The 12,498-nt window shown below is 41.7% G+C and overlaps 2 long non-coding RNA genes across 2 annotated transcripts; both read right to left on the bottom strand.

Annotated features, from left to right (window-relative positions):
* Window positions 1-1,465: 1,465 nt before the first annotated feature.
* LOC138956866 (uncharacterized) lies at window positions 1,466-5,166 on the bottom strand. The gene is made up of 4 exons (XR_011452847.1): window positions 5,010-5,166; window positions 3,913-4,009; window positions 2,325-2,362; window positions 1,466-1,750 (listed from the first exon to the last, which is right to left on the bottom strand). It is a non-coding gene; the product is annotated as an uncharacterized lncRNA (long non-coding RNA).
* A 551-nt stretch (window positions 5,167-5,717) lies between these two features.
* On the bottom strand, window positions 5,718-8,366 carry LOC138956867 (uncharacterized). The gene is made up of 2 exons (XR_011452848.1): window positions 8,068-8,366; window positions 5,718-7,032 (listed from the first exon to the last, which is right to left on the bottom strand). It is a non-coding gene; the product is annotated as an uncharacterized lncRNA (long non-coding RNA).
* Window positions 8,367-12,498: the final 4,132 nt, after the last annotated feature.

Raw genomic sequence — 12,498 nt, 5'->3', positions numbered from 1 at the left:
CTTTCTTTCCTGGAGTTCCTTCCCTTTATTGTTTCCCCTCAATCTTTTCATACCATTTTCGTCCCGTGCTGCTCCTTGTTTTTTGTTTCCCTTCGTGTTTGTTTGTTTATTTGCTGTTCAACGCTTAAACCAAAGATTGCAGGAGGCTTTAGGAGAGATTGAGGTTCCTTAAGGCGCGTCTTCAATTTGGACGCTTCGACTGCGTGACGTGTGAAGCAAAAGACACGCAAGTAAAGTGTGTAGGATAAACAGAATACTACATGCTATGTCATATCAGATTTACACTCCTTGCTTTTTCAAATAATTATTGAAAAGCTCGCTTTTGCTCGCATTTCAATAAAGCAAAAACAAAACAAAACTCGTGTAATTCTGTTATGCCACAGCAAGCCATGTACTATTCTTCATAACCTAATGAACAATACTGAATAGTTAAAGCTTGTTAGACCTATGTCTATGGTAACACACAGATACCCTTCTTACAGTAGGAGGTTTTGACTATACAATCTATCAGCTTTTCATGTATACATTTGGTGAAGTTTTTACTAAATATTTTCAGATAAACTGGGAATCGAGGCGAGGGTGTTGGTGGTGTTGGTGGTGGTAATATGTGTGTGTGTGTGTGTGTGTGTGTGTGTGTGTGTGTGTGTGTGTGTGTGTGTGTGTGTGTTTCTGTGTGTGGAGCGATCTTTATAAATCTACATTAACATTCTTCCAGATGATACCAACAGACGTTTTGTTCTTATTTTTTCGATAAATGTCGATGACTGTTAGTTTAAGTTCAGTCGGCGCCACGACGACCTCATTTTTCAACGAAATCGATTGGATGTTTTGTCAAGCAATATTTGACTCAGTCCAGACTATGGGATTGCATTTTAGCTGCGAAACTTAAAAATACTTAATTAGTTTATCCAGTTGTCATTCAAATTATGTCTTCACAAACATATTCAAAAATCGTCGCATTGTATTCCTTGTCATTCCTGATTGTTATGTTCACTCTGAAAATGTGCTCACTGTTTGCATGCTTCCGGGTGACGAGCGTGACCCGTTTCAACCTTTGGCTAGTTAAGCCTTACTACTTGTAGTTTCGGTGATGAATGGATTTCAGTGGGTTTTATTTAAAAAAAAATTATTCTGGGATTTTTTTCTTCGTTTTTACACATGTTCCTTGTCCCGTTGGGTCGCTGCGGTAGGCTACCCTCGGAAGATGACACTGCACTTCTGCTGAGTCACTTCGACGGTGTCCAGTAGTGGGTCTGTCCCGAGCAAACGGACGCAGCCCATTACCTACTATGCCCCCTACTAACGTTTTCAGTGTTGTTGTTTTAGTTCCAGGTCAACATAATTGACTAAATGTTTTGATATCACTTCACGTGACTTGTACCTTTTTTTTATATTTATTCTGTTTAACTGGGTAAGAGTAACGGCTTTGGGGGTAAAGCTCTGGTAAATCAACCAATCATAATGAGGCTTATATCGCGCGTATTCCGTGGGTACAGTTCTAAGCGCAGGGATTTTATTTTTTTTTCTTTCAAATTTTCATTTTTTTTATTTTATTATATTGCGCACATATTCAAGGCGCAGGGATTTATTTATCCTATCCCGGACACTTGATTGTTGATAGTGTTACTGTTTTGGACAGTTACCTACCTGATCATACTGTTTGTTTCATCCACAGTAGCTTGTTACGTCGGCAACAGGTTACAACAGAGGTTCAAGCAGTGGCGGTTAACAGGCGAATCCCAACATGCAGCTGCAAAAATCATGAAAAGACCAAGTGTAATACAAGGCTCTAAATAATAACCTTCAAATCTAAAATAGAAAGTGCAGTAGTTTTACCTTTCATTGTCCTAATTTATGTCAACAACAGAAACCTTCTTAACATGACGACCAATTTCAAAGCCAGGCGATTAAGGCCTCCTTCTGAAAATGGTCAAATTCTTCATCCAGCTAGCTAGGCATCCTTCACAGAAACAGCGTGCACATTTAAATAGTAAGGCTTGTGTCCCTAAACGTGCGGATAAATGGCAGAGTAAGGTAACAGTTTTCCAATGGGACATACTTATAGTACCTATCCTGCCCTATTACTCCGTCAGTGTTTTATTTCTGATATGTAACATGCTCGCAAATTTAATTACAAATCGAACTTTTTAAAATGTGTATGGAATACAGACGCAATCTTTCACATATTAGATATCATTTATAAATGGTATTGTATGTAAACAATCCACACTGTCTCGTATCCAAACGTGTTCTCGCAATTCACAAACGACTGTATTCATCAGCCGAAATCGTATTTTGAATATTCAAGCATATTTTTGGTTTACCCTGTCCGCTTGTTGTGGTAGTTTCAGCCTTGTCTTGTCTGAAAAAAAAGAAACACAAATGTCATGTGATGAATGCGCCCACACTGTTATTGTAATAACTAAGGCATTGGTCTGCCAAAGTATGTGGCTTAAATACCCATACCTGCATTTAGTTTTGTTGTTTGTTTTACACATTTTCCCCCTTTTTGAGTGTATAGTTCTGGACTTTTCACCTTAATTTTATTGCCTTTGCGTGTGAGCAGGTGTTTCTGTGCCTATGTGTTTGAGTACCATAAACTACCTTGTAAACGCCCTCCTCCCTTGTGCACTAATTTCGCTCAAAAGTAGGGGGTGGGCGTTTACTCGGTACTGTCGCCTATGCAGGATCAATTCCTCGAGAGAAATAGCGGTATTTGATAACTTGGTATAAAACGGTCAATAGGATATGTTTTTGTTCAAACTGTCTCCTCTATAACTATATTTCGCTGTTACAGTACACACAGACACAAACGTTCGTGTGGGTGCAAGTGCCTCGCAAGAATGGAACCTCGAAAATAATCATACACGAATTCCCTGTGCGTAATGGTTTTAGAACATATGTTCATATCGTGAATGTGAACTGAATGATAATTTCATTTCATTTCATTTTCATTTCATTTTCATTACTTTATTGTCCCATCGCTGGGAAATTCGGGTCGCTTCCTCCCAGTGGAAAGCTAGCAGCAACGGAGTCGCGCTACCCAAGTGTCTGCGTGTTTAGGTGTATTCAGCCACCTGCACTTATGGCAGAATGACCAAGGTATTTTACGTGCCATTGTGATGACACGGGGGTGGGACATGGCTTCCGTCTCTGGGTCTGCACATAAAGTTGACCCGTGTCCGTCCCGGCCCGAATTCGAACCTGCGACCTTTCGATCACAAGTCCAGTGCTCTACCAACTGAGCTACCGGGCCCCAAGATCTGCTATAACCAGCATTGTAGCGCAATTAAGTGTCCGAACAGAAATCACAAACTTGCACAACACGAGTAGTGTTATAAATATTAGTCCCCCAAATGCCCCCAGGTTGACCTCTTTAACCTCAACTGAGTTTCCTTAATCTCCATCCTGTTTTGGCATGGCTTTCCAGGGATTGCAGTGTGGCATCTTGTCATTAATGCATCGGAATGCTGTGTCTGTATTGCGTGCGGAGATTCACTAACAATTAAAACAAATGATTTTTCTCCCGCCATCCTTGATCCAAATGTGCGGGGTGGGCGTTTGCAAGATGATATACCCTATACACAATGAGGTGGGCGTTTGCTCGATATTGGGCGTTTACAAGGTAGTTTACGATATTCTTGTCAGTCTTACCACCTGTGCTGGTTCGGGACTTAAGGTGAGTATATGCATGTGTGTAAGAATGCACATTTGTGTAAACAAACATTCTTCTGGTATTAAAAAGTAATGTAGATATTCGAGGAGGCGCTGTACTTTTGCGACGATAAGAACTACTTCCGCCTTCAAAATATATTTCTGTCATAAAAAAGACACAGGGGCATTGACACACAAAACTCGGAATAAAAGGGACACAAATACTAGGACTTCACATAGACAGTGCTCATCACCAACCTGCACTTTAGTTTCCCGTTTTCCACTTTGCAGACTTCATTATCATCACAGGTGACGTAGTGACTGAACACATCGCAGTAAGTCGTGTTGGATAAAACTGAAACAGAGCAGACCTCATCTCACTGTTAAAAAAACCCTGTTACACCCCCCCCCCCCCCCCTTTGTTTGGTTTATTTTTTTGTATGGTGGTGTGTCGGAGTGGTGTGGATGACTAATACAAAGCAAACACTTAGAGCCAGAATTGCAGATTCCCTGTTGTTAAAAAATGGCATGCTAATAATGATTTGCGTATCAAATTTGCACATAAGTAAATACTAGTTATATCTGCGGGTCTGCATCACATAGCCTTGTATTGCATTATGTTAATTGTAATACACGGTATCATAGTGTTTTATATGGTTCTTCAATTTATAGTGTCGTATGCAATCAACACACTATCTTTAAATAGTTGATATATACACTAAGGTTCCAAAATATTCACAGATATGCTACAGTAAAAGGGGTTATTGCACAAAACATAGGTTACATGTTAGAGACGTAGTGGTCTGCACACACAATATGCTTCTATTAACTTGCAGATGAAAGAAAAAAACAATCACAAACGTAATGCTCTATTGCGGTCGTAGAAGCATATGCACAGTGTGTACATAGACATTAGCTATGTACCCAGCAACGAAACGCTATAAGGGTCGTTCTACATAGCTGGGGTCCATTTTGTGACATGCATTCTCTGTCCTTTAAATGATTATAATGTATATTAAATGGCAACTGGAATGTCTTCTGTTTACTTATGTCAGTAATGCTCCAGTTAGTTAGGTAATGATACAGACCTTCAACAAAAATATGGCATACAGTTTTGACTTTTTTAATGTTAGCATTTAAAGCCATGTCACATCCTCTGGTTTCCGTGTTACGCGAGTAATGTAGTTTGAATTGCACGTATTGCTAAGTCTTTCTCTGCATGCCAAGGATATGTTTGAAAACGGTATGAAATCAATCTTTGTATGGTTAAAACGCTTCCGTTTAATAAAGAAATCTCACTCGCGTAACATGGTTTCCACTCGTACCAAGCTCTGGAGAATAGCCCATACACTCACTTTCCATGCCGTCAACCGTAATCCCAACGGTTCCAGTTTGTCCAGCCAAGGTAGTACTCTGACCAGTAATGTTGACCAATGCCACGGCCAGGTAGGAGGCAGATATCTGGGCACTCTTACTGGGTACGTCAACACCCACCTCTACAATCACACTGCCCGACCTGCACGACAAGACTGCCATTTTATATTAAGTTATAAACAGTTAACCATATTGACATTTATATAAAATATCCCCGTGAGTATACTCTTTAAAAAACATTTTGTTTACATGAGGCATTTTTCCTAAATTAAGAAATGTTGAAATAGGAAAGGAGACAAACTTGCATCGGTCCCGCGTTGCTATATAGGTTGACGGGTCGTTAAAAAACAACAGTGCAAATTGATTTGTTTAGTTTCAGCACGTAACTTTAGTTATTTATTTAGTTCTCTGTACTGTATTGTGGGGACTTAATTCTCAACGGTGCGGAGTGGCGGGCGGGGCGAATTGTTCAAGCCTGCATGAAAAGAGCAAATGCAAAGCGTTTGAACAAGGGAAATGTATTTCTACAATGAGAAGAGTTACATAACTAAATGCATGAAAATTAACACACACGCACGGACGCAGACACACACACACACACACACACACACACACACACACACACACACACACACACACACACACACACACACACACAACACACCTGCAAAAAAACAACTGCGTCTTGGTAAAATGGGACTTCCTTTATTTGTATAAGTTTCTGAGACAGAAGGTGTAGGATTAAAAGAGGCACGCTCTTTTTAAGCAATATAAGATTTTATGATTAATACCATTTACCGTTTGTGTGACTTTGAATATCACTTTTGGTTAGTTAGTTTCGAGTTATCATTATAATAATTGGAATATCAATGGCCCTCAAAGAGTTTTAAAACAAAACAAAACAGGAATTCAGATTAGCGTTTGAGATACCGTGCAGTGACAGGTTTTATTCTATTTTATTTATTTATTCATTTACTTTTTCTCGAGAAAAAAAATCAGTATTTTTTCCAAAATACGGAGACAGCGTGTCATTGTGGCATCATTTCGTGTCAAAGAGTGGAAAGTACGCTGTGTATCTGCTGTAGCCAGTGTTGGCAAACAGTGTAAAGTACGCTGCTTCTCTGCTGCAGTCAGTGCGTTAAAGAGTGAAAAGTACGCTGTTTCTCTGCTGCAGTCAGAGTGTAAAGTACGCTGTTTCTCTGCTGCAGCCAGGATGTTAAAGATTACAACGTTTGCGGACTTATTTAGTTTAGGCTTTTCAAGCGCTGGGTCAGATCTGTGGTTGGCAGATATTTTGCGTTTTGGTCGTTGCAAAGCAGAAACGGAGGGGGTGGGTGGGGGGGGGGGGGGGGGGGCGTGGGGTTGGGAGTGTAGGGGCGAGGAGAAGAAAGGAAATGTTGCAAGCCCAATCATGGCCCGGGCACGATTTTTGATATAAGACATAGGAATACTCTCGGTACGGTTAGGGTGAGGGTCGAGGTTAGTTAGTTAGCTGTTGCTTTTTGGGTCCAGCGGACCATTTTAGGCCCTAGTATTGCAAAAGGATTAAAGTTTTCTAAAAAAAAGTTGTTTGAAATGTTTTCATGGGTTAATCTTTGAATGAGAGCGAAAAAGGATTTTTTTTACCCTACATGCCCCAACCGGATTTCTTACCTGAACGAACCTTTGATGAACTTAGACCTGAACCATAGGAAGAGATTGTTTTTCTGCTACGCAGACCGGGCCTATAGGGAGAGCGCGAGGCCACATTTGGTGAACGCATAATTGACGCAGAGGGATAGCCCGGATTTGGTGAACGCATATCTGACCCAGAGCGATAGCCCGGATTTGGTGAACGCATATCTGACCCAGAGCGATAGCCCGGATTTGGTGAACGCATATCTGACCTAGAGAGAAAGTCCTCACATAATGAACGCAGATCTAACGGCCTATACGGAATGTAGCTTCTGTCATTGGTGAACGTGCCTGGATATGTCTCCCGCTTGTCCCTGGACATGTCGAGTTCTGCAAAACAAAGAGCGGTGGGAGAGGATGGGCGGGGGAGGGGGAGGTGGGGGGGGGGGGTGGGTGGGTGAGGAAAGAGGCGAATATGAGCTGAAGGTCGAATTGTGTTAACAAAGTATCTTAAGAATTGTGTTTACAAAGTATTTGCGCACGCGTGGCACACACACACACACACACACACACACACACACACACACACACACACACACACACACACACACACACACAAACGCGCATGTACTAACACTAACATGTGCGCGCGCTCCCAACATCAGCCATCACCGCAACGCACACACAGAACATGCAGGTTAATTTAACAAGTAAAGAGGAAACAATATCTGGTGATGGGAATAGATTGCTTTCGTCTCCTTTGTAAGGATTCGTGTGCATTTCACCGGGCACTTATACAAACAAGTCACGTGAAGCGATATAAAAAACATTTAGTCAATCTATCGCCGTCAAACTAAACGATCAATACCAACAACCTGTCATCGCCGAAACTACATTTAGAAAGTCTCGACTAACCATACCCGAAGTTTGAAACGGGTCATGCTCGTGTCCGCGAAGCATGTGAACGGTCTACTTACTTTACCTATTTTCTTACATGCTGAGCAAATCTTTAGAATAAACATGACATATATCTATATTGTTTTGAATTCAAGAGAAAAATTAGAAATACAACATTTCAACAGATTTGCTTAAAAAAAGAAGGCGTCAGAGTGCCGCCTCAAGTTTCACTAAAAGCCGGATATGACGCCGTCAAATATATTTCTTAAAAGAATGAGAAAAAAACACCGTCTGATGGTATTACTTGGTAGAATTTGTAGGTACAGTTTCATGAAGATCGGGCCAGTAGTTTTCTCTGAATCGCTCCACACAGACAGACAGACCCACATACACCACAACCCTCGTCTCGATTCCCCGTCTACGTTAAAACATTTAGTCAAAACTTGACTAAATGCAACAACCCAACAAACGCACCATGCAATAAATCAATCAACCGCAATGCATGACATGTCCCCCTTGACAGCTTACCGGGTTGGCTGTTTGCAGCACGTGCAGGGTTGACAGGAACAATGGGGTCATCATGAGCAGAGGTCACAGAGGGGTAAACCAGCACCACCCCCACTCCCACCGCTGCTACCAACAACATCAGCTTCAACATTTTTTTCTTCCTTCTGGTCTTTCTGATTAGTCCTGTTCAACACAGACCATTCTTCTGTCATGATCAGATCACACAAACAAACAAGCGAACGAATGAACAGACATAAAAAGCAAGCACATGAACTACCAAACAAACGGATGAACGAACATATACATTTATAAACAAACATTCAAACCAACAAAACGAGCAACCAAGCGAACGACTGAGCGATCATTCAAATAAACAAACAAATGAACGAATGGATACACACAATAATTAACGAACGAAAGAAACACAAAAATTAATAGAAGGACCCAAGCAAACATACAAACATGCTAACAACCATGCAAACAAACATACACACAAACATGCACAAGTTAAAAGCACAGAAACATTCACACAAGCATACAAACAAACATCTGGCCGATGTGAATGCGTGATAATTATATTGTGTAAAAAAATTCCATCTCACACGGCATTAATTAGTTAATATGTAAAGCGCGGAGAGCACAGTTAATTGTGGTTCGCGCTATATAAGCTCTCATAATAAATAAATAAATAAATATACACAAACCAACAACCCTGTATACATGCCGAAAGGAAGTTCAAAACTGCAGACATTACAAAAACCTATCACTCAAATAAAAGACTTTCTTTAAAATGTAAATGAAGAGTCTGTCGAAACTTTTGGGAACAATGGATGTTTTGACAGCTTTAAGAACTTCTGTGTTAATGTTTACACCTCAATCTGTGATGGGATTTGTACGTATTCATAATCGACAACGATCATATGGGTAAAACAACCCCCGCGGGTTAGGGGGAGTCCCATATTGGTTGGGACTAGAAAGAATTTACCCGATGCTACCCAGCGGAGTGGCGCAGTGGTTAGAGCGCTTGCCTCTCACGCTGGAGGTCGTGGTTCGTCCCCCACTCGGGGACAAATACAAATACCCGATTTTTCCGAGCGCTCTCCAGTCCACCCAGCTGGAAATGGGTACCTGACCCTATTCAGGGCCGGGGAAGGCAAAGGCAGCGAGGGAGAGGAGATGGGCACCGCCCTCATAAAAAGCTGGCCCCCAGAAAAGTGGAGATCTCTAACATCTCTCTCCCCTACGACCAGATGGTTATGGGAATACCTTTACCTTTACCTTTTTTTACCCAGCATGTCGTAAGAGGCGACTAACGGTTCTGTTTCTTCTCTTCTTTTGTCTTATTTTTGCCTTACCAGTCCTTTCACCTATATTTCCTTCCAAGAAAACTCTCCCTACTATTCCCTGCAGTTTTCCAATTCTTTTCTTGTTGTCTTATTTCTACCTGACTGGATCCATCACCTTTATTTCACTTACCAAAAGTCTTCTTTTCCACGTCCTTATTTCTCTGCACCCCGCATGTCGTATGAGGCGACCAACGGATTCTGTTTCTCCTTTAACCCTTGTTAAGTGGTTCTTGTATAGAATATAGTCAATGTTTGTAAAGATTTTAGTCAAGCAGTATGTAAGAAATGTTTAGTCCTTTGTACTGGAAACTTGCATTCTCCCAGTAAGGTAATATATTGTACTACGTTGCAAGCCCCTGGAGCAATTTTTTGATTAGTGCTTTTGTGAACAAGAAACACTTAACAAGTGGCTCTATCCCATCTCCCCCTTTCCCCTATCCCATCTCCCCCCTTTCCCTCGTCGCGATATAACCTTCGTGGTTGAAAACGACGTTAAACACCAAATAAAGAAAGAAAGAAAGAAAGATGGGTAAAACAAATAGATGAATAAATCAAGAATAGGTCAGTTCCCACTGCATCTCTAACACCCCCATTCCACGCAACCGTTCTAGGTCCCGTTCCCGTACCGACCAAGGAACGGTGCGGGCACGGGAGGGATCGGGAGGGAACCGTAATGGAACGTAAATGATCGATAACGGAACTGCTTTGAACGGTAGGGACGGTTGAGTTTGGGCTGCATGTTCAAAATTTTTAGCCGTTCCCCTCCCGATCAGAATGAACGGTAATGGAACCTTAACCCATCGGTAACGGAACGCTTGGATCGTTTTAAAGGAACCTAAAACAACGGTAACGCAACGGTAGCACTCTCACACACTGAGTTGTCATACCCACATTCCACACAACCGTTTTAGGTCCCATTCCCGTACCGACCAAGGACGGCTGCCACTATGGTCAGACGCTGCTCAAAGATGCCAAAAACGGCCGTTTGCGCAGCGTTTCATTGTTGTGGCAGCCGTCCTTGGTCGGTACGGGAACGGGACCTAGAACGGTTGTGTGGAATGGGGGTGTAATATAAGTGGGGACAGAGCTTTAATAAAAACTATTGTAATTCAATCAAGTTTGCGTTTGAATGAAACAGATCCTGTGATTGGTCAGAATGCCCCAACTCATTAAAAATTACCGGTGACTAATTGTCGATAGCCACTCGCTAAAAAAATCCATTAACCACCTGCTGGCGAGGCGCATTGATACAGCCTCAACTAGTCTCGGTTAGCTTTGAGGGTCATTTCACAAGTAGGAATTATGAAGGCCAACAAAATACCGAGACCATAAGGTATGCGAAGTGATGACGTCGAATACGTGACGTAAGTTGATGCATGAATTCTTCCGGACTACGTCAGTCAATTCCAAAGATCGCTTTTGTGATGACAAGAATTTGTTTTAGAGTTTGATGTCCAGAAACCCGTCAAAAAAGAAGGGAAAATGTGTGTGAAAGAAAACAAAACAGGAGCAGAGTGATACGATAGGAATTCAGAGACATATTTCTTGGGACTTGACCCTTGCAGGTAGGTGGACTGAAAGTAGTGTGTGAACAGAACAGAACCATGCAATTCTGTCTGTTTACCATCGCATGAAAGCAGGAAAGAGATCGTCGTCAGATTGAATTACAATAACATTAACATGCTTCGATTTGAAACTTCTCGGTCTTCATCGTGGATTGACGCCCTCCCAAAGTCTAATTGAAGCCCTCCGTCGCTTCGCTCCGTCGGGCTTCAATTAGCTTTTGTCGGGCGTCAATCCCCGATAAAGACGTCGAAGTTTCAAATGGAAGCATGTTAATGTGTAATTGTAATTCAATCGAGTTTGCGTTTTAATGAAACAGATCCTGTGATTGGTCAGAATGCCCCAACTCATTAAAAATTACATGCTTCCATTTGAAACTTCGAGGTCTTCATCGGGGATTGACGCCCGACCAAAGGTAATTGAAGCCCGACGGAGCAAAGCGACGGAGGGCTTCAATTAGACTTTGGGAGGGCGTCAATCCACGATGAAGACCGAGAAGTTTCAAATCGAAGCGTGTTAATGTTATTGTAATTCAATCTGACGACGATCTCTTTCCTGCTTTCATGCGATGGTAAGCAGACAAGAATTGGTTCTGTTCTGTTCACACACTACTTTCAGTCCACCTACCTGCAAGGGTCAAGTCCCAAGAAATATGTCTCTGTATTCCTATCGTATCACTCTCCTCCTGTTTTGTTTTCTTTCACATACATTTTCCCTTCTTTTTTGACGGGTTTCTGGACAGCAAACTCAAAACCAATTCTTGTCATCACAAAAGCGATCTTTGGAATTAACTGACGTAGTCCGACAGAATTCATGCATCAACTTACGTCACGTATTGGACGTCATCACTTCGCATACCTTATAGTCTCGGTATTTCGTTGGCCTTCATATTTCCCACTTGTAAAATGACCCTCAAAGCTAACCGAGACTAGTTGAGGCTGTATCAATGCGCCTCGCCAGCAGGTTGTTAATGAATTTTTTAGCGAGTGACTATCGACAATTAGTCACCGGTAATTTTTAATGAGTTGGGGCATTCTGACCAATCACAGGATCTGTTTCATTAAAACGCAAACTTGATTGAATTACAATTGTCGATAGTCACTCGCTAAAAAATCCATTAACAACCTGCTGGCGAGGCGCATTGATACAGCCTCAACTAGTCTCGGTTAGCTTTGAGGGTCATTTTACAAGTAGGAAATATGAAGTACCAACGAAATATCGAGACCATAAGGTATGCGAAGTGATGACATCGAATACGTGACGTAAGTTGATGCATGAATTCTGTCGGACTACGTCAGTCAATTCCAAAGATCGCTTTTGTGATGAACAGAGTTTGCTGTCCAGAAACCCGTCCAAAAAAAAAGGGAAAATGTATGTGAAAGAAAACAAAACAGGAGGAGAGTGATACGATAGGAATACAGAGACATATTTGGGACTTGACCCTTGCAGGTAGGTGGACTGAAAGTAGTGTGTGAACAGAACAGAACCAATTCTGTCTGTTTACCATCGCATGAAAGCAGGAAAGAGATCGTCGTCAGATTGA

The sequence above is a fragment of the Littorina saxatilis genome, unplaced genomic scaffold, assembly GCF_037325665.1.
Source record: "Littorina saxatilis isolate snail1 unplaced genomic scaffold, US_GU_Lsax_2.0 scaffold_2777, whole genome shotgun sequence".
In the NCBI taxonomy this organism is placed as follows: Eukaryota; Metazoa; Mollusca; class Gastropoda; order Littorinimorpha; family Littorinidae; genus Littorina; species Littorina saxatilis.
This window is presented reverse-complemented; position numbering and strand designations above follow the sequence as displayed.